This window comes from Trichechus manatus, unplaced genomic scaffold (genome assembly GCF_000243295.1).
Source record: "Trichechus manatus latirostris isolate Lorelei unplaced genomic scaffold, TriManLat1.0 scaffold00242, whole genome shotgun sequence".
In the NCBI taxonomy this organism is placed as follows: Eukaryota; Metazoa; Chordata; class Mammalia; order Sirenia; family Trichechidae; genus Trichechus; species Trichechus manatus.
Genome location: NW_004444178.1, coordinates 940952 through 963425, shown reverse-complemented (window position 1 = coordinate 963425; position 22474 = coordinate 940952). Strand labels below are relative to the sequence as shown.

General features: G+C 36.3%; 1 protein-coding gene and 1 non-coding gene across 2 annotated transcripts in view; both read left to right on the top strand.

Annotated features, from left to right (window-relative positions):
- THSD7A (thrombospondin type 1 domain containing 7A) overlaps positions 1-22474 on the top strand; it is a 277288-nt gene that overhangs the window by 130949 nt on the left and 123865 nt on the right. The gene's annotated exons all lie outside the window — the stretch shown is intronic.
- Positions 18892-18999, top strand: LOC111819003 (U6 spliceosomal RNA). Its single transcript, XR_002822817.1, has one exon. It is a non-coding gene; the product is annotated as a U6 spliceosomal RNA (small nuclear RNA).

Below are 22474 nucleotides of genomic sequence, written 5' to 3'. Positions count from 1 at the left end.
TTCTGTTCACTGATTTTATAGACCTTTCAGTGACTACCTTTATAAATGAAAGCTGGAATGGTTCATGTTCTAGTCAGAGTATACCAAAACATCAAGATTTTTTTTTTTTACAATCACAAACTCTTTTATCAACCTATAGTAATATTCAGTAAGTCTATTCCTAAAAATGTGTACACATATACAAATAGGATATCAATAAACAAACTTTTTCAAGCACTTATTATTTGCAAGATACTATGGTGTACGCAAATATGTATGGATGGTTCTTACTCCAAAAGACTTTATATCCTGTGGAATATATAGAATAAATACAGAAAAGTTAATTGACAATAAAAATAGCATATAATTAATTTTAATTGAGTAATACTATCCATACTACCAGGAGCTCTGATGATGCAATTGTTAAGCACTTGGCTGCTAAGAAAGGATGGGGTTCAAGCCCACCCAGTGGCTCCATGGGAGAAAGACCTGGTGATCTGCTCTTATAAAGATTATAGCCTAGGAAACCCTACGGGGAAGGTCTACTCTGTCATATGGGGTCACTATGAGTCAAAAATTGACTTGATGGCACCCAACAGCAACAACAAGTACTATCAAGAATGATACAATATCAACCTTTTATTTTAGCAACTATTATGTGCCAGGCTCTTCATACTGTGTTCATCGATTATATTACGTCTGTCATTTCAAGTTTTTATAGCATTTAGTGTTGACTACATTTTACAAACAAGGAGCTAGTTTCATGATATAAGAAACTTACTCAAGGATGTGCAGCTGGAATAATTTAAAACTCAGCTCCATTTGACTCTATTGTCTGCATTCTCACAAAGCACCAGATTGCATCCCAATAGATGTTACAGATATTCAGAAGAGGTTAGGGTCTGCTTCCAGCTGTAGTGATCAGGAAGATTTGAAAAAGATGGTGCAGATTGATTTAGCTTTTCATGGTGTGAAGGATTCAGATAAGTGGAGAGAAAGGAAGAGGGGGTTTCAAGTTTTAAAGGAAAGACACAGTTTGTGAGTAAAGATAAAAAGCAGAGGAGCACATAAGTTCTGAAGAATTGAGTATACTGATAAGTCAAGAGCAGAAGATTCATCTGAAAGAAGTTGGAGATAAATTTGAAGAAAGTCAATAAAATCAGATTGTAAGAGGGCTTGTATGATGCCTCATGGCTTGGAATATATTCTTGCATGTACTAGATTTACTTGAAGGCTTTGGGGAAAAATATAATACTATCAAACACTGTATTAAGAATACTGCAGTACTCTGATAGGATTATAGGATATATGGAATATATGAAAATTTGGAATGAGGAGACATTCAAAAGAATCCAAAGATAGAGGCTAAGGTTCAAGACAAGGGTCAGGCAATAGAACCAAAAGAATATAAGTGGGTGACATTTTCAAAGACAAATCAGAAGATCTTTATGACTAAATACATTTGAGTAGAGAGTTAGAAATGACTTCAAAATTTGGGGGCTGGGTAACTAGAAAAATAATATCATGAACAGATTTATCCAAATTTACAAGAGCAAATGGCTTTGAGAAGAAGGGTAATTTAGATGAATCAAGTTCTGTGTATTTTAAGTATAAGATATTGACACATATGCAGATTGAAAGTATCCAGCAATTAATGAATATGGGATCAAATATCAAGAGATACGGTAGAAAGTGAAATTTGGATTGGCACATGTAAAAAATGCATAAAGCCACAAGACTAAATCGGACCTCTAAGAAAAAAAGAGTATGGTATATTTAAATGTTTCAAATCCTTCAGAATATGTTTTCTAATCATGTGACTATCAAGCTAGAAATCAATACCAAAACAAAACAAAGATAATAAAATCTCCATATGTGTAGAAATTAAGAAATAATTTTCCAAGTAACCTGTGGGTCAAAGAAGAAATCACAATGGAAAGTAGAATATATTTTGAAATGATTAATAATGTAAATACTACATATCAAAACTTGTGAAATGCAGCTAAAGCCATGTGTAGAGAAAAATACACAGTTTTAAAGGCATATATATTAGAAATACATAAATGCGGAAGAATCAGTGAACTATCACCCCCATGCATTTAAAAAATATAACAGAAATATAAAATCAAAGAAAATAGGAGAAAGTATCTTAATTTCCTATTTCTACCATAACAAAAATACCAAAAGTGGGTGACTTTAAAGACTAGGAATTTATTTACTTGCAGTTTTGGAGGCTAGAAGTCTGAATCAGGGCATCGGCTCTAGGGTAAGGTCCTCCTTGTCTGTAGCCCCAGGTGTTCCTTAGCTTTCCTTGGCTTGTAGACAGGTCCTCACATGGTTCTTCCCCTTGTCTGTGTGTCTCTCCATGTCTGTTTTCCCTCTTTATAAGGCACCACTTACGAGGGATTTAGGTTTAGGACCCCACCGTACTCCAGTATGACCTCATTTGACCCAACTGACAACAAAAGAAAAACTTTATTTCCCCTAACAAGGTCACATTTACAGGTGTGTTAGGACTCCAGCATAGCTTTTTGGGGGACACAATTCAGTCCATCACAGAAAGAAAAAAAAAGGGCAAAAATTAATGAAATAGAAAAGAATGCATGCAATAGAGATGATCAATTAATCCAAAATTTTTAAAGGATATAACATTTATAAATCCATGGGGAGACAAATCAAGAAAAAGAAAAGATGGTAAGTATACATTACCAATTTCAGGGTGAAAAAATGGAACATCGTTAGAGATTATAAAGACATCAAAATTTAAAATTTTGGACTGAAAAAACAGTCCTGGGAAAATACAATTCACCAAAACGGAATCCATGACAAATATCATCCCACAAAGAAAACTACAGACCCAGATGGCTTCTCTAGCAAATACTGCCAAAATATTTAGAAAGAAATAATGCCAATTTTATACAAATTTTTGAGAGATGCAAAGGGAAGAACACTTCACAACTTGTTTAATGAGGCCAGCATAATGTTAATACCAAAACTAAAGGCAAAATTAGATATCAAAATTAGATACAAAAATTCTAAACAAAATATGAGCCAATCATGTCCAATGATACATAAACATGGTAATATATATAACTTTGTTGTTGTTAGTTGCCGTCAAGTTGGCTAAATACATAACTAGTTGTGCTTTTTTTCCAGAAATGTGAGGGCAGTTTATAAGTCAAAAGTCAAACTGTGATTCAACACATTAACAAAATAAAAGAAAAAACTAAGCATATAATTGTCTTGAGTAGATTCAGAAAGGGATTTGATAAAATTCAGCATTCATTTATAATAAAAACTCATAGCAAGCTATGAATAAAATCTATCTTTAATTTGATAAGTATACAATAAATATGTCAAAGCAAACATCATATTTAATGGTAAAATATTTAAAGCTTTCTCTCTGAGATAATCAACAGAGAAGTTTGCACACTGTCACTACTCTGTTAATTAATTAACCAATTAATCAAATCAAGGTGATTTTTGTATATTAAAATTATATTTAGCAACTATAATAAAATTGTAATAAAAATTGTAACTTATTCATGTACTTTTCAGTTAGAACTTTTGAGCTAATTCTTACATTTATATGGACATACAAAGGGTTAATAATAAGCAATACTCTGGAAATTGGGAAATGGAAGAATATGTTCTACAAGATATCAAGACTTTTTATTAACCGAAGTAAATAAGAAATAGTAGTACTGAGGCAAGGGTATGCAAATAGATCAATAGAACAGATTACGCAGTCCAGAAACAGAATCACATACTTAGGGACACAGTGTGTGATAACGTTGGCAATTCAAAGAGGAAGAGAAGATATTACTTTTAATAAATGATGCTAGGTCAGCAGGATAACAATAACAAAAAAGAAAAGGGAACTTGATCCCTGTCTCAAATAATACACAAAAATCAATTCAAATTGGATTGTAAATTAAAATATAAAAATTAAAACAAAAAAGCTTCTGATCTAGAAGACAGTATAGGAGATTAACTTTATAAGTTGGTGTAGAGAAAGATTTAGTGAACAAATATGTCAGGAACTCTATATTAATGAATAGTGAAAATGGAAGCATTAAACAAAGACCTATGAATGAAATATGCTTTTACATTATCTTACTATCTGTCTTGGTCATCTAGTGCTGCTATAACAGAATTACCACAAGTGTAGATGGTTTTAACAAACAGTTTATTCTCTCACAGTCTAGTAGGCAAGAAGTCCAAGTTCATGGCATCACCTCCAGGGGAAGGCTTTCTCTCTGCAGGCTCTGGAGGAAGGTCCTTGTCATCAATCTTCCCCTGGTCTAGGAACTTCTCAGGCACTGGGGATCCTGGGTCCAAAGGACACACCCTGCTCCTGGCACTGCTTTCTTGCTGGTATAGGTCCCCCATCTCTCTGCTCACTTCTTTCTTTTATATCTCAAAGGAGATTGGCTTTAGACACAATTTAATCTTGTAGATCTCATCAATGTAACTGCTGCTGATCCATCTCATTAACATCATAATGATAGGATTTACAACACATAGGAAAATTACGTCATATGACAAAGTGGTGAACAATTATCCGGTACTGGTAATCATGGCCCAGCCAAACTGATACACATACTTTTGGGGGACACAATTCAATCCATGACACTATCCTTAACTCTGTGCCACAAAATTTGATAATTGATTATTCCTCATAAGATCATTTTGTCCAATGGACTAGAAATTTCTAGAAACTATTGGCCATATTTAATTGGCATTAAAATTCCCACAGCACCTAGTTCTGAGTACATAGCACATCCATGGCAAATACTTCTTGTGTAAACAGTTTCAGAAAAATAAATTGTATATATATTTGTGTACTTTTTTTTTTTCTATTTTCTTACCCCTCTTCTATTTTGTCAGGAAAAGGTATTTGTCTTATCTTCTTCAATGATGTATCTATCCACTGTATCTAGAGCAGTGCCTAGCACATACATGAATGAAGCTTGGTACATAGCAAACCATTTAGTCACGTATTCCAGTCTTCTCCTCCATCAACTTAGAATAGTCTACTCGCTTCATTCCATTGAAATTCTACTCATTTGTTAAGAGCCAAATTGACAATAGTCTTCACAAAGTCTTCCTCACTTTTCCCTAATTGCTTTTCCTTTGTATTCCAGTAACAATTTCATTGTATCCCTATCATGGCGTATATATGCTCTCTTTGTATTACACTTGTTGTTGTCAGGTGCTATCAAATGGGTTCTGACTCATAGTGATCCCGTGTATAACAGAACAAAACACTGCCTGGTCCTGCACCATCCTCACAATCACCGCCGTGTTTGAGCCTATTGTTGCAGCCACTGGGTCAATCCATATCATAGAGGGTCTTCCTCTTTTTCGTTGACCCTCTACCTTACCAACTGTGATGTCTTTCTTTCTCTGGGGACTGGTCCCTCCTAATAACACGTCCAAAGTACATGAGACGAAGTCTCACCATCCTCACTTCCAAGGAGCACTCTAGCTATATTTCTACCAAGACAGACTTGTTCATTCTTCTAACAGTCCATGGTATATTCAATATTCTCCGCCAATACCTTAATTCAAAGACATCAGTTCTTCTTAGGTCTTACTCATTGTCCAACTTTTGCATGCATATGAGGCAATGAAGATACCATGATTTGGGTCAGAAGCACCTTAGTCCTCATCTTTGCCTTTCAACACTTTAAAGAGGTCTTTTGCAGCAGATTTGCCCAATGCAATACATCATTCGATTTCTTGACTGCTGCTTCCATGAGTGTTGATTGTGAATCCAAGTAAAATGAAATCCTTCACAACTTCAATATTTCCTCCATTTGTCATAATGTTGCTTATTAGTCGGGTTATGAGGATTTTCCTTTTTTTTATGTTGTGGTGTGATCCATACTGAAGGCTGTATTCATTGATCTTCATAAGTAAGTGCTTCAGTCCTCTTCATTTTCAGCAAGCAAGATCGTATCATCTGTGTATCACAGGTTGTTAATCAGTCTTCCTCCAATCCTGATGCCGTGTTCTTCTTCATGTAGTCCAGCTTCTCAGATTATATGCTCATTTTAAGATTGAATAAGTACGGTGAAAGGATACAACCCTGATGCACAACTTTCCTGACTTTAAACCATGCAATATCTTCTTGTTCTGTTCAAACAACTGCCTCTGGGTCTAAGTACAGGTTCCTCAGTGTCCTGGAATTACCTTTCATCAGGCTGTTATCCATAATTTGTTATGATCCACACAGTTGAATGCCTTTGCATAGTCAATAAAGCACAGGTAAACATCTTTCTGGTGTTCTCTGCTTTCAACCAAGATCCATCTGACATCAGCAATGATACCCCATGTTCCACATCCTCTTCTGAATGTCTTGAATTTCTGGCAGTTCCCTGTTGATGCACTGCTGCAACTTGTTTTGAATGATCTTCAACAAAATTTTACTTGTGTGTGATATTGATGATATTGTTTGATAATTTCTGCATTCAGTTGGGTCACCTTTCTTTGGAATGGGCACAAATATGAATCTCTTCCAGTCAGTTGGCCAAGTAGCTGTCTCCCAAATTTCTTGGCATAGACACATGAGCACCTCCACACTGCATCCCTTTGTTGAAACATCTCAATTGGCATTCCGCCGATTCCTGCAGACTTGCTTTTTCGCCAATGCCTTCAGTGCAGCTTGGACATCTCCCTTCAGTACTATTGGTTCTTGATCATATGCTACCCCCTGAAGTGGTTGAAAGTCAACCAATTCTTTTTGGTACAGTGACTCTGTGTATTCCTTCCATCTTCTTTTGATGCCTCGTGGGTTGTTAAATATTTTGCCCATAGATTCCTTCAAAATTGCAACTTAAGGGTTGACTTTTCTCTTCAGTTCTTTCAGCTTGAGAAACACTGAGTGTGTTCTTCCCTTTTGGTTTTCTAACTCCAAGTCTTTGCACATTTCATTGTAATACTTTCTTTTCTCAAACCACCCTTTGATATCTTCTGTTTAGCTCTTTTACTTCATTATTTCTTCCATTAGCTTTAGTAACTCTACATTCAAGAGCAAGTTTCAGAGTCTCTTCTGACATATCATTTTGGTCTTTTCTTTCTTTCCTATATTTTTGACGACCTTGTGCTTTCTTCATGTATGATGTCCTTGATGTCATTCCACAACTCATCTGGTCTTCGGTCATTAGTGTTCAATGCATCAAATCTTTTCTTGAGATGGTCTCTAAATTCAGGTGGCATATACTCAAGGTCATATTTTGGTTCTCGTGGACTTGTTTTAATTTTCTTCAGATTCAACTTAAACTTACGTATGAGCAATTGATGGTCTGTTCCACAGTCGGCCTCTGCCCTTGTTCTGACTGATGATATTGAGCTTCTCCATCATCTCTTTCCACATATGTACTCAATTTGATTCTTGTGTTTTCTATCCAGTGAGGTCCATGTGTATAGTTGTTGTTTATGTTGCTGAAAAAAGATATTTGCAACGAATAACTTGTTAGTCATGCAAAACTCTATCATGCGATCTTCAGTGTCGTTTCTATAACCAAGGCCATATTTTCCAACTTTAGATCCTTTTTCTTTGTTTCCAACTTTTGCATTCCAATCATCGGTAATTATCAATGCATCTTGACTACATGTTTGATCAATTTCAGACTGCAGAAGTTATGAAAATCTTCAGTTTTCTCATCGTTGACATTAGTGGTTGGTGAATAGATTTGAATAATAGTCGTATTAACTGGTCTTCCTTGTAGGCATATGGATATTATTACCCATTGTCCTCCACATAAGTGGTCAAGAAGGATTTATAGATTTCAATAGTCTGTTGGTTCTTTAGTTACAAATATTAAGTTTCCATGAAGAGCACTTGATTCTAGGTGGGAAGAATGTAGATTAGAATTATCGAGGAGCTATATCTGCCAGTATTTATAAGGTATCAGAAAAATAAACCTATTATAAACTTCTCTTCTGTGTATCTTATTGTATGCTTCTTTTTTCTTTTTCATTGTACTTCAGGTGAAGGCTTACAGAACAAATAGTTTCTCATGAAACAGACATACACATGTTATGTATGCTTCTTTTAAATGTGCTTATCTATACATGACACTTACAAGTTTGTGTTTAAAGTACTGTACCTGTATTCTGACAGCTCAGATCAAGAGAAGGCCCTAAAAGGACTTTGAGATAAAATGGAAATCAAAAGCTCACACCAAAATATTGTATGTTGGCATTTTTTTTCTTTTTCTCCTATGTGATTCCTGTGTGCTTATTTTTCCCTTTATAGCCTGTACTTTGTTATTTTCAATGCCTCTGGGTTTTTTTTGAACATTTTATTGTTGTTTACGTAAAAGTCTACAGAACAAATTAGTTTCCCATTCAACAGTTTCTACACAACTTGTTTCGTGACATTGGTCGTAAACCCCTGAATGTGTCAACACTCTCCCCACTTCCTCCCTGAGTTCCTTTTGCCCATTTGCCCAGCTTTCCTTCCCCTACCATCCTTTACTTTTGGGCAAACTTTGCTTTTGGGCAAATGCTGTCCTTTAAGTCTCCTATAGTTGATTGTTCTGAGATGTACATTCCTCACTGGTGTTATTGTTCATTTTATAGGCCTGTCTATTGTATGGCTATATGTGATCTCCAGGAGTTCCAAGTTTGAAGGGTATTTAAAGGCCATAGTCTCAGGGGTTCCACCAGTCTCTATCAGACAGTAAATCTGGTCTTATTTATGAGTTTGAATTTTGTTCTACATTTCTCTCCCACTCTGTCCATGATCTACTACTGTGGTCCCGGTCAGAGTGATCAGCAGTGGTAGCGGACATCATCTAGTTCTGGTCTCAGACTTGTGGAGGCTGTGGTTCACGTAGTCCATTAGTCCTTTGGACTAATTATTTCTTGAGTCTTTGGTTTTCTTCACTCTTCTTTGCTCCGGACTTAAAGAGACCAATAGTTGTATCTTAAATGGCTGCTTGCAAGCTTTTAAAACCCAGTTGGATGTAGAACTTTTGTCTATATGGATTATGGTATGCCAGTTGACCTACATGTCCTAGCCCTCAAGCCCAGTATTTCAGTTCCAGTAGGTGTCTATTTATGGCTAAGAAGTTTTCATGACTATATCCCCTACGTGCACTACTGCATACATGGGTATATTTGCAGCATGTACACGTATATATGTATATGGGTGTACTTACATAAGCCCTCCCATCCATGTACAGCTTACATATCTATGTATCCACTCATAACTTATTGTTTATTACTGTTGTTGCAAGATTTTATTTGTATTAGTGTTTACAGCTGTTGCCTTTTACACTTGAGTACCTTTCACTGTCTTCCTTTACCTCGATAATGTTGTGCTGACTTCGCCTCATACTGTGTATTATCTCTCCCTTCATCAAATTCATACGTGTCTACCATCTGGTTAGTGATTTTCCCTACTCCCCCCTCATCCCTGGTAACCATCAAAGAATGTTTCTGTCTGTGTGAAAACCTGTTCTTGACTTTTTATAATATTGGTCTCATACAATATTTGTCCTTTGTCATTGACTTATCTCACTCAGCATAATGTCCTCCAGGTTCATCCATGTTGTGAGATGTTTCGCAAACTCATCATTTTTCTTTAACGTTGCGCAGTATTTCATTGTCGGTATATAACAGGGTTTGTTTATCCATTCATTCCTTGATGGACATTTAGGCTGTTTCCATTTTTTACTATTGTAAATAATACTGCAATGAACATGGATTTGTATATGTCTATCTGTCTCACAGCCCTTATTTCTCTAGGATATATACCTAGGAGTGGGATTGCTGGATCATATGGTATTCCTGTTTCTAGGTTTCTGAGGAAGTGCCATATTGTATGCCCCTCCTTGTCTTATGATGGATTTTTATTTAAAGTCTATTTTATCAGAGTTTAATATTGACACTCCTGCTCTTTTTTGGTTACTATTTGCATGATGTATTTTTTCCATCCCTAATTTTTATCCTATTTATGTCTTTGTGTCTAAGCTGTGTCTCTTGTATGCAGTGTATTGATGGGTCATGTTTTTTTTAACCCATTCTGCCACTCTCTCTCTCTTCACTGGTGCATTTAAACCATTTATATTTAGTGTGATTATTGATAGGTTTAAATTTACTGTTATCATTTTGTTACTTTTTTTTGTTGTGATGTTGCCATTTTCTTTCTTCCACTTAATTATCTGTGCTGAGTTCTTTTTCTTTATGTATTTTCTTTTCCTTTCCTTCATTGTTGTTGATTTTGCGTTTACTGAGTCTTTATGATTTTCTTTTTTATTTTGGTAAGTAGGTTTATTAACTTTCTTTGTGGTTGCTCTGACATTTACCTTTATCTTCCTTAAACTAGTCTGTATTTCTTGATATTGCCATGATTTCCTCTCCATATGGAAATTTTATGTCTACACCATTTATTCCCCCTTTTTGCTTTGAAGTTGTCATCGCTTAGAGATTGACATCTCTGATTCCCTGTTTTCAGTTCTTTGATTTTATTTTACTTTTAACATTTCTCTATCTGTGTTGGCATCTTGGTGATGCTGTCATGTGGCTTATTCTCAGGTTGTTGTCAGATGTTGGTGGTTCTCTATTTGAAGGACTCCTTTTAATATTTCTTGTAAGGATGGTCTGGTTTTTACAAATTCCCTTAATTTCTGTTTGTCTGAGAATGTCCTAATTTTGCCAACATTTTGCTGCATATATGCTTCCTGGCAATACTTTCCTTTTAGGGTTTTATGTATGTCATCCCATTTGCCTTCTTTCCTGCATGATTTCTGCAGAGAAATCAGAGCTTAGTCTTACTGGAGTTCTTTTTTAGGTGATATTTTGTTTTTCCTGAGCTTCTCTCAGAATTCTCTCTTTATCTTTGGACTTGGAAAGTTTGATTATAATATGTCTTGGTGACTTTCTTTTAGGGTATATCCTGTATGAGGTTCGTTGAGCTTCCTGGATGGAAATCGTCTCATCTTTCATAATATTGGGGAAGTTTTCTTCCAGCAGATCTTCAAAAATTCTCTCTGTGCTTTTTTTTTTTTTTTTTTGCCTCCTCCTGTCCTGGAATTCCAATAATGTGTAAATTTTTCCTCTTCATGATGTCCCACATAACTCTTAGGCTTTCTTCATTTTTTTCCATTCTGATTGTTCCTTGAACACATTGGTATCAAGGGATTTGTCCTCTATTTTCTTAATTTATTCTTCCGTTGCTCCTTCAATTGAGTTATTTATTTCTGATATTTAATTCTTAATCTTCTGGATTTCTAGTTGCTGTTTTTGTATGATTTCTAATTGTCTATTTAATTTGTCATTTTGTTCTCGTATGAATTCTTCTAGAGTTTTGTCTGTGTTTTCCTTGGTTTTGTGTGCGTTTTTCTTGGTCTCTTTAAGGACCTTATATATAAGCCTTTTGAATTCCTTTCAGGCAGTCCCATTCCCATGTCTTCCTTAGAAATCTTCTCTGCTCCTTTAATTTGGTCACTTGGTTGAGCCATCTTGTCTTCTTTCTTTATATGATTTGATATTGTCTGCTGTCTCTGAGGCATTAAGGTGTTATATTGTTTGTTTATGATTTTTGTTTGTTGTTTTGATATATCAGAGTGGGCTCTCTCTGGCAGAGGAGTGGCAGAGTAGGTGGCCGGGAGTCTCACATGTGCCCTCCCTGGCAGGAGAGGGGTGGGGCAGGCAGCCAGGTAGAGGGGAAGAGAAAAGGAAAAAAAAAGGAGGGGCTCGTTTATTGTTCTGCGTTTGACACTCACCCTACCCCTCAGGTACTACCACTGGAAAGTCACCTTGTCTCTGGTTCCTGATTTCCTCCCTGCTCTGTGTATGCAAGGATTCCTGAAACTCTTGTCTTCCTTCCTGTACTTTCCTTCCTTAGCTCCAGTTCCTGTCCTTCTCACCTTGCTTCACTCTGGGTAAGTCTTTGCAGTTTCTCTGTCTCCTATTGGTAGTTCCGTAATGTTGTCTTCCTATGCTCCTCATCCAGGGTTGTTGCTGGCTTTATCAAAATGGCCCTGCTGTGCTGGGCTGTCTGGCAGGGCACCTCAGCTCCATATCTCTCCCCATTCACGGCTGTCGTTCAGTTTTGTTTTCCAAACAGTGTTTGATTTAATTCTATATCCTTTCATTTGACGCTTAGGGTTCCAGGGTTGTTATCTGCATCTGTTATACTTTGTTTCTCAGGTCTTTGCTGTAGAAGGACAGCATGGTGCATCTGACTAGGCTTCTATCTTGAATAAATCAATGCCTCTATTTTTAATGACATAGCTGTGTTTTAAGGAGGAAAACATTTTTAAACTATTTTGCATATTGAGCTTTTAAAAACTAGCTTTGTAATTGTCTTATAATGATATAAAAATATTTCTAACTTTTCTTTTTAAACCATTGACTCTGTGAATGTGAGAGAGATGTACGTGTCCTTCTGTTACCAAAAGTGCAAATGAGATTACAGAACATTTGGTACCATATCCCCAAATTCAAACTCATTATAATTTTTATGGTGTCTCCTAAGGATTTACTTAAATATATTCTGATTTTCAATTAAAAATTAATATTTAATGTTGCAAAAATACAATTTAAATTCACCTTGCTTTTAAAGAATAAACAGTTGTTTATGGAGATTTACATTTTCATTAAATAGCCTTTTTTTCTTAATAAAAAGAGGAAAAAAATGGGGTTGCTATCTTACCTCAGCAAAGTACACTTACTAACGTCTCTTTTGGCAGAACTACCAAATCTGCATTCGGTCATCTGGAGTCATAAATCAATTCTCACAAAGTTGGTCTTAGGGTACAAGGACATTAGCTAGGCTTAGTAAACAACCACACTTGCCTTTGATCTGTCATTCCTATTTCAAGAAATGAGTATTGAATTTCCTGATGTATTCCATGAGTGCAATTACCCTAACTTTTGATTTTGAACTTATTTGCACTAAGTTCAGCCAACTAATTAATTAGGTGTTATTCTGTATTATAGCTTCAATACAGCTCAAAATAAAAATGCATACAAATGGTAGCTCTTAGAAAACTTAAATTTAGGAAGGGGGATTTGCAAATAACTTAAAAGATATGGCCAAAACCCAAAACCCTCATATTTATATTACTTAAATACATTTTACGCACAATGTATTCACTTACAGTATACTCTAAATTATTGATTGATAACTACTACGTGAAATATTTTGACAGACTCTTAATGGAGTTTGGTCAATCACAGTTACTAAGTCTCAACTCCCTTAGCCAAGGCAGTGCTCCTTGTTTCTTCTGAGCAATTTGTGAGATTATATCCCTAGGTAGCACATCCCTGATATTATGTATACAAATCCTCACCAGAGATGTACTGAAAAGACTATTAAAATATGAGTAAAGAGGCTGAATTCCACTCCTAGCTCTACCAGTTACTACAAAACATTTGACAAGTCTTTTCTCCTATCACAAGCTTGGTTTATTCATCTCAAAAAGAAGCATGAACAAGATCTCTGAAGCTTTAATTTTCTATGCAGATAATTCAGTGTTTTTTTAATTAATCCAGCTAAACGCACAGACAATACGTTGTTTTCATGGTCAGTAGATGATGAGTGAAATTCTCAAATTGGGTAGATAGATCATATTTAATTGTTGATATTTGCACTTATTTATACAGATTAAATTATCAGGCTTGAAAATTTATAGGGTCAAGAGGAATTATCTTCTTTCAGCTAGAGGGTTAAAGTGCATAGTTTGAGGTCAATTTGCAAATTGTCTAGGGTCAACAAGTGATTTATCAAATAAATAACAAGTAGAAAAATAGGATCAATTCACCATCATCATTTTGCATGATTGTCCAATGCCAAGTTGATGGGAGCTGTGAAAATTAAGTTAAAATATTGAGTACCCAGCAACTAACATTAATGTTCTGAAACCAATATGAGCTGATACAGAGTCCAACAGAATAATTCTCATTACAACAGAAACTGATATCACAGTGACATTTTTCCATTTTTATTTAAAAGCCCGTTTTAAAATTTTCTGACTGGACTGTAATGTGATTCCTGATTATTGATATGAAAATTTTTTTCTCCATAGCTAGTGTTTTTTACAAATTATTTTATCACTTATTATCTGAGTTTCCTAGGGCTGCCATAACAAAATACCACAAAGGGGGTGGCTTTAAAGAACAGAAATTTCTTTTCTCATAGTTTTGTAGGCTGGAAGTTCAAATTCAGGCATTGGCCAGGTCTATTCTTTTTGAAGGTTTGAGGCAGGAACTGTTCCATGCCTCTCTCCTAGTTTCTGGTGGCTGCCAGCAATCCTTGGACCCCTCGTGGCACAGTGGTTAAGAGCTCACCTGCTAACCAAAAGGTCGGTAATTCGAATCCACCATCTGTCCGTTGGTAACCCTATGGTGCAGTTCTGCTCTGTCCTGTAGGGTCACTACGAGTTGAAATCGAATCGACGGCGACGGGTTTAACAGGCCAGCAATCCTTGGTGCTCCTTCCTGCTCATAGATGCATTTGCCTTAGTTGTCACACATTGTCTGTCTTCCCCCTGCGTGTGACCCTATCTCCGTGTCTGTCCCTTTGTATAAGACATCACTGAGAAGAGAATGGGATTTGGACCCACCCTACTCCCATAGGTCCTTATTTAACGTGATAACAAAATAAAAACCCTATTTCCAAATATGGTCATACCCACAGGTACAGGCATTTGATTGTCAGCATATCTCTTCTGGCGAACACAATTCAATCATAGCACTTATTATCCTCTTGCTATGGCCAATGAGCTATTAGCAAACGTGGCACAAGCACGTACTTTAAAGGCACTGTTTTATAGACTTGTCTTACTCTTGCACTTTGTCATCACCATGAAAATATGACAAGTTATCTTGCTAGACAATGTTCACCACAGTTGCTCCAGCTGAGACTATTCAAAATCAGCCAGCCCTTAGCTGACCAGTAATTTTAGTTATTTGGACCTAAATATGTTTATTGCTCTTTCAATCATACATTCCTTTTTTTTTTAATTACATTTTGTTTTCAATGTGAATAAATTCCATTAAATGCAGAATTAGTATGAAGCAAAGCATAATTACATCCAAAGTATAATTCAAAACAGATGTTGTTTTTACAGTATGCAAAATATGAAGCAAAACTGAGTGTATATTCTCATACATGCAGTAACTTGAGCTGTTGTATCCAGTTCTTTCTGGGTTGCTCTAAACCCATTGCTGTCGAGTTGATTCCAACTCATAGCAACACTATAGGACAGAGTAGAACTGCCAGATAGGGTTTCCAAGGATGTAATCTTTATGGAGGAAGACTGCCACATCTTTCTCCTGTGGAGTGGCTGGTGGGTTCAAGCTGCTAAACTTTTGATTAGCAACCAAATCCTTAACCACTGTGCCTCCACTGCTCCTTGGTTGAGTTGGTCTAAATATGACAAATATTCGCTTTTTTATGACAACCACTAATACTAGACAATCCCAAAAATCTAAGCATCACTGTATGATGATGTAATCCAAAGCCTTCCTGGAAGATATATTTTTTTTAAAAGTTCCTGTGCATTAAGGTAATTGTAAAAGATTCACTTTTCAGAATCAAGGAAGATTTGCATGTAATATGAGGTTCTAACTACCTAAAAATATTGATTGATAAAGAAAGTGTTCCAAATGTACTATTATGATGCACAAAGATTTTCAAAAGTATTTATAGGAATAGAAAAAATAAAAAATAGGAGTTTTTATGATCTTAATACTGCTGGTTATCTTCTAACCTTTACTTTGTTGATACTTCATTTACCTTATTTTTGGTTATTTTGCATGTTACCTCTAATTTCAATATTTTTAACTGTACTATTAAAGTGGATTAACTTTAAATTGTAAATATTAATCTACATATACAGAAACAAAAAAGCAGCATTTAAAACTTAGTTGAGTTCAATAAATTTCTAACCTTTGGCATCAGGTTATGTATAGTGGCTAAATGAATCTGGTACACATTTACTGGATGTGAATCCATGAAGGAAATGAGTACCTTTTGACCTTATGTTGTATAAATCATCTTTGTGTTTATGATCATCTTTGTGTTTTGGAATGATTGCAATTCATTATTACGCTAACCTATTAAAAACCCGTTGCCCTCGAGTTGATGCCAACTCATAGAGACCCTATAGGACAGAGTAGAACTGCCCTATAGGCTTTCCAAGGAATGGCTGGTGAATTCAAACTAGCGACCTTTTTGATTAGCAGCTGAACGCTTAACCACTGCGCCACCAGAGATTTACCATTACTTTAAACAAACATAAAAAACCACAAACCCATTGCTGCTGAGTTGATTTCCACTCATAGGAACCCTACAGGACAGAGTAAAACTGCCCCATAGGGTTTCCAAGGAGCCACTGCTGGATTCGAACTGCCAACCTTTTGGTTAGCAGTCAAGCTCTTAACCACTGTGCCACCAGGGCTCCATCATTACTCTAGTACATACTAATTGCTATGTATACTATAAATCAAATACAATGTCAGTATCAAAGCCCTGGAGAAAACTGCTTAGTTCTGGGAGAACATAAAAAGCTGAAAACGCTAAAACTTTATCTCAAGTCTATCAGAATGAAACCAGTACAGCTGAAATAATACATTGAGGATTTGCAATAAAAATTGAACTTTCCTTCCACTGTACATAAACAGAAACTTGGAAACTGTCATAATATTTAATTACTTTTTGGCTGTTTTAGTTATCTCTATCTATGTAACAAATTTGGCAGTTTAAGACAGTAGACATTTACTATCTCACACAGAGGAAAGAGTAAACTTGAAGATAGAGCAACAGAAATTATACAATCTGAACTAATGAATTATAAATAAAGATAATATTTATGTTAGTTATTTTGTATACAACTAAATGTCAACCTTTGTTTAAAAAATAAATGAGAATCATAAATTCATGGATTCAACCAAGTATTCATGCCTACAAATTCCCCAAATAGCTATTTTATATGTTGTCATAACATAAGATACAAAGGCATTGAAGCATTTTCTCTGAATTATCTTTAGATCATTGTGAATTACAGTTGTTCCTATATAATGTAGGCTCTATATTAAAAACTTAAAGTGAACCCACCCCAGGAAAAAACTAAAAATTAAAACTCAAAATTAATGTCCATGATACAGTGCAGCCTTTGTATTATTCTTGCTTCATATTCCCTTGGAACAATTCTAAATTGCTTTCAGAAAACCTGGCTCATTTCAAGCCCATAGTTCCTTATTATGACTGCCCAAATTCTTTTAGTATTATATTAATCTATTTACTCATAAAATGTTTAATAAGCATGTGTTATGTACCAACCACTTTTGTAGTCACTAGAGATACAGCAGTAAGAGGCGAACAAATGATAAAATCCCTACCTGGGTGGAACTTACATTCTAGCAGATGAGACAAAATAAACACACAAAATGATATAATGCATCACTGAGATATGAAACAATTCTTTACAAGGTACTTAAAAACAGAGATATGGTGATGGAGAATAATGGTAGAGAGAACAGTACTTTAAACAAAATGCTCAGACAAGGTGTCAACCCAGCTCTCTGTGCCAAACAGTTGGGCCAAGGTCCAGGGTTACCAAGAAAGACATGACTTACACACAGGCATTGGGTTGAACAATGCTGTATCACACAGAGAAGAGGCAAAGCAAGGTGAGATTCAGTAGTGGATGTTAGTTCCCCGTGGCCAGTGGGTCATACCATAGCAACAAATGCAAAGATGATGGTCTCCATGCACCCTCTCTTGTGCTGCAGAAGATGGACCTCGTTCCCTCTCCACTGGGAACAGATATAGAAATGGGGTTGGCCAGGTGCCGTATAATGCACGCACTTAGCAGTATGCAGACTATGAATCCAGAACTGGGAAAAAGTTTCTCTGATGAGGAGGAAAAACAAACTGGGTCAGAAGGAGGCACAGTTCCCAGCCTACATTATCAGGGAATGTTCTGAGCCCAAGGACTCTGACTAGGTGGTCCAGGTGGGGAATGGAAAGTCATGTGATAGACTGCTTTCTCACTTCCCAACACAAGGCCTCTCTAAGGAAAAGGAGGTTAAACAGAGACCAGAAATAACGGAGCAAGCAAAGTGAAAATCAGCGAACATGTTGTAGCTAGAACAAAGAGCCCAGACAGGAGACTGCTTAAAGTGCTTGAGGAACATCACAAAGGCCAGTGGGCAGGAACAGAATAAGGGAGCAGGAAAATGGTGGAAGACGAGTTTTGAGAGGTAACCAAGAACCAGATCATACAAAGCCTTATAAAACCCATTGCTGTCAAGTCGATTCCTACTCATAGCGACCTTGGAAATAATTTCCTGTTATTGGAAGTCATTGGAAGGCTTCAGTGGAGATAAAAGATAAATCAAATGTGACCTAATTTACCTTTTTAAAGGATTCTTCTGGGTCCTGTGTGGAGAAACATATTACAGGAGAGCAAGAGTAGAAGCTGGAATCTATAAAGTGCTCAAATCAGTAATGAAATGAGCAGGGCACATTAACCAAATACTAACAGTAGCCATATAAATCAAGCAGAGTCTTTATAATTACCATATTTTTACACAAATAACATACACCTTCCACATTAATTCACCAACCACACTCTCTTCTTCCCTTGCGAGGTATTTTCATAAGCACTGCTTCGCCAATGTTTTTTTTTTTTTACATGTAGCTGTAAAAAAATTAGCATAGCATGCTTGTGAAAATACCTCATGGGGGGAGGGTAAGATTGGCAAACAAATGTAGAAATACATTTAAAAATACAATAAAAATACGGTAGTAGTAAAATGCATTCTCACTAAGAAAATATTTAATTAATAGAAAAACTTAAAAAATAGAAACATCAAAACATTTGTAGAGTAGCTAACGAAGTGAACATTATCTGACTTAAATTAACTCCTCACTGAACCAAAAGCTTGCTCAATTTGGCAGCACATAGGCTAAAATTGGAACAATACAGAGAAGATTAGCATGGCCTCTGTGGCAAGGATGACACGAAAATTTGTGAAACGTTCCAGGTTTTTTTGGAGCCTTGATGGCACAGTGGTTAAGAGCTTGGCTGCTAACCAAAAGGTTGGCAGTTTGAATCCAGCAGTGGCTCCTTGGAAACCCTATGGGGCAGTTCTAACCTGTCCTATAGGATCTCTATGAGTTGGAGTTGACAGCAACGGGTTTATTTTTTTGAACCAAAAGCAAATGCCGTGACTGAAACATACCTGCGTCTCTCCGGTCCCTGACTAGTTACTTAAACTATGGGATCCCATGCTGATGTCTCTGTTTTAGTCCTATTTCAGGGACTATGCCACTCTTGGACAGTTTCTTGACCTCATCATCTCAGTATTGCTCTCATAAAATTGTATTTAATTTACTTCAGAGGTACTTCAGGAAACAAGTTCTCTTTTTAAAGCACTCTTAGATTCTGCATTCCGTAAGTCCAGATTATTATCATGCCAAGTTAGTACAAGGAGGAGAAGAAACTAAATAATGAGCCCCAACGATCAATAAATCTCAAGCCATAACGCATCCTACTAATACAGTAACTGCACAAATGGCATTCAGTTAGCATGCTTCATTTCCTATTTATTCTAAATCCTTACCTCACTTTTAACCAAATACAATTTTCCATAACCCTATTCACTAAACAGAAACCCTGGTGGCATAGTGGTTATGGCTATGGCTGCTAACCACAAAGGTTGTCAGTTCAAATCCACCAGGTGCGCCTTGGAAACCCTATGGGGCAGTTCTACTCTCTCCTGTAGTGTCGCTATGAGTGGGAATCAACTCGACAGCAATGGGATTTTTTTTTTTTTTTTGGTATTCATTAAACACCCCAATGTTATATGAAGTCTTGTATTCTTCACTCTAATGGAAAAGATTATTCTCCCTGAACCCATCTAAGCCTTTTTATTATATAAATTCTCTAGTACCTTAAAAGTATGTTTAAAATGACTGCTGTCTTAGTTATCTGGGGCTGCTATAACAGAAATACCACAAGTGGATGGCTTTAACAAACAAAAATTTATTCTCTCACAGTCTACATTCAGGGTACCAGCTCCAGAGGAAGGCTTTTTTGTTGTTGTTGGCTTTAAGAGAAGGTCCTTGTCATCAATCTTCCCCTGGTCTATAAGCTTCTCAGCGCAGGGACCCCAGGTCCATAGGACAAACTCCACTCCTGGCACTTCTTTCTTGGTGGTATGCGGCCCCTTTTCTGCCTGCTCAATTCTCTCTTTTATATCTTAGAAGAGATTGACTCAACATACAGCCTAATCCTATAGAGTGAGTCCTGCCTCATTAACATAACTGCCTCTAATCCTGCCTCATTAATATCATAGAGGTTAAGATTTACAACACATAGGATAATCATATCAGATCACAGAATGGTGGACAACCACACAATACTGGGAATCATGACCTAGCCAAGTTGACACACATTTTTGGGTGACACAATTCAGTTTAATTTTTGCTATTTTTATCCCTAGCAGAGCTTTTATTCCCAATTCAAGTGTGAGAACTACTTTGCCTAATATCCTAGTGTTCTACACAAATCTTTCTTTTTTTTATTGTTGTAGTTAAATGAAGTTTACATTTCAAGTTAGTCTCCCATAGAAAATTTTATACATAAATTATTATGTGACCCTAATTGCTCACCACATTCTGTGACAGCACACTCCTCCTTTCCGCCCCTGATTCCCCATGTCCATTCAACCAGCTCCTAATTCTCTCTGCCTTCCCATCTCACCTCTGGACAGAAGCTGCCCCTTTGGCCCCTTGTATCTACTTGAGCTAAGAGGTACACTCCTTGTAAGTATCACTTTATGTCCCACAGTCTAGTCCAATCCCTGTCTGAACAGTTGGCCTTGGAAATTGTTTTAGTTCTGGGCTGATAGAGAGTCCAGGGGCCATGCTTTCTGGGGTACCTCCAGTCTCAGTCAGACCATTAAGTCTGGTCTTCTTACCAGAATTTGAGTTCTGCACCCCATCTTTCTGCTGCTCCATCAGGGACTGTCTGTTGTCTACATAAATCTTTTCAGTAAAAAAAAAAAAGTTTTTTTACAATGTAATATTATTTTGGGGGGAATATAAATTGTAGCTGAATTCTTTTAAGTATTTAAATCATTGCTACTTTAAGTTGCAAAAGCAAAAGGAAATTAGACTTTCATATTAATTACTGGAAATGGATGTTGAGAATTAATAGCCATTTATTTGTAAGATATTTTAGAGAGAAGGATTAGGACAATTGATGGAATAAACTACAACACTTTAGTTATTATGTACTTTTATCAAAGTGAAGGAGCCCTGGTGGTGCAATGGTTAAGTGCTTGGCTGCTAACCAAAAGGTCAGCAGTTTGAACCCACCAGGCGCTCTGCAGGAGAAAGGTGTGGCAGTCTGTTTCCATAAAGATTACAGCCTTGGAAACCCTATGGGGGCAGTTCTACTCTGTCCTATAGGGTCGCTCTGAGTCGAATCGACTAGAAGGCAACAAGTTTTTTTGGTGTTGTTATCAAAGTGGAGTCCCTCAGTGGTGAAAATGCTAACCGAAAGGTTGGAGGTTCAAGTCCACCCAAAGGCACCTCGAGAGAAAGGCCTGGTGATCTACTTCTGAAAAAGCAGCCATTGAAAATCTTATGGAGCACAGTTCTAGTCTGACACTCATGGGGTTGCTATAAGTCAAAGTCAACTTCATGGCAACTTTTTTTTTAATCAAAGTATTTTAATTCTCTAGTATTCAGAATACCCAATTTTACTTACTTTCAAAACATCATTTAATTTTGATATCCTCTAAAGTTTCATAAATTCAAGACTATTTCTAAGCAATTATATCCCTAATAAATCTGCTTAACTGCCCACAGAACCAAATGCAAATGTCATGGCCACAGATGACATCTCGCCTCCTTCAATGCCCATTAAAATTATGCTATTGATGTATGTTGGGTACTTTACTTTCTGGATTCATGGCATCTATAGTCTTCTATAATAAAGTCTCACAATTGTCTACCCTCAGTTTTATTATTCACGTGGACTCAATGATTATTATCAGGCATATAAAACCATGTCTCTTTACTCCTAAGATGTTGAATTTGATTTTACACTTGATTGGTTTAATTTATTCACTGATTATTTTGTTTTGCTTTCTAGAAAACTCCACTTTGTGTTTTTAACCTCATGTATTTTTGAGTGCTATTTGATGCTTTTATACTTTATTTGTGTAGTTTCTCACCTGTAATTTTTCCTGCTTTGAAAGATTAGTGTCAGCAGCACACATAGCATGGGAGAAGTATAATTTTTTTTTTTTTAATTGTACTTCAAGTGAAGGCTTACAGAATAAATAGTTTCTCATGAAACAGTAGTACACATATTGTTTTATGACATTGGTTAACAACCCCACAACATGTCAAACCTCTAACTTCTCAACCTTTTTTTTTTTGGTGAAAATACACATAGCCAAAGATACACCATTTCAAAAATTTCTACATGCACAATTCAGTGACATTGACTAC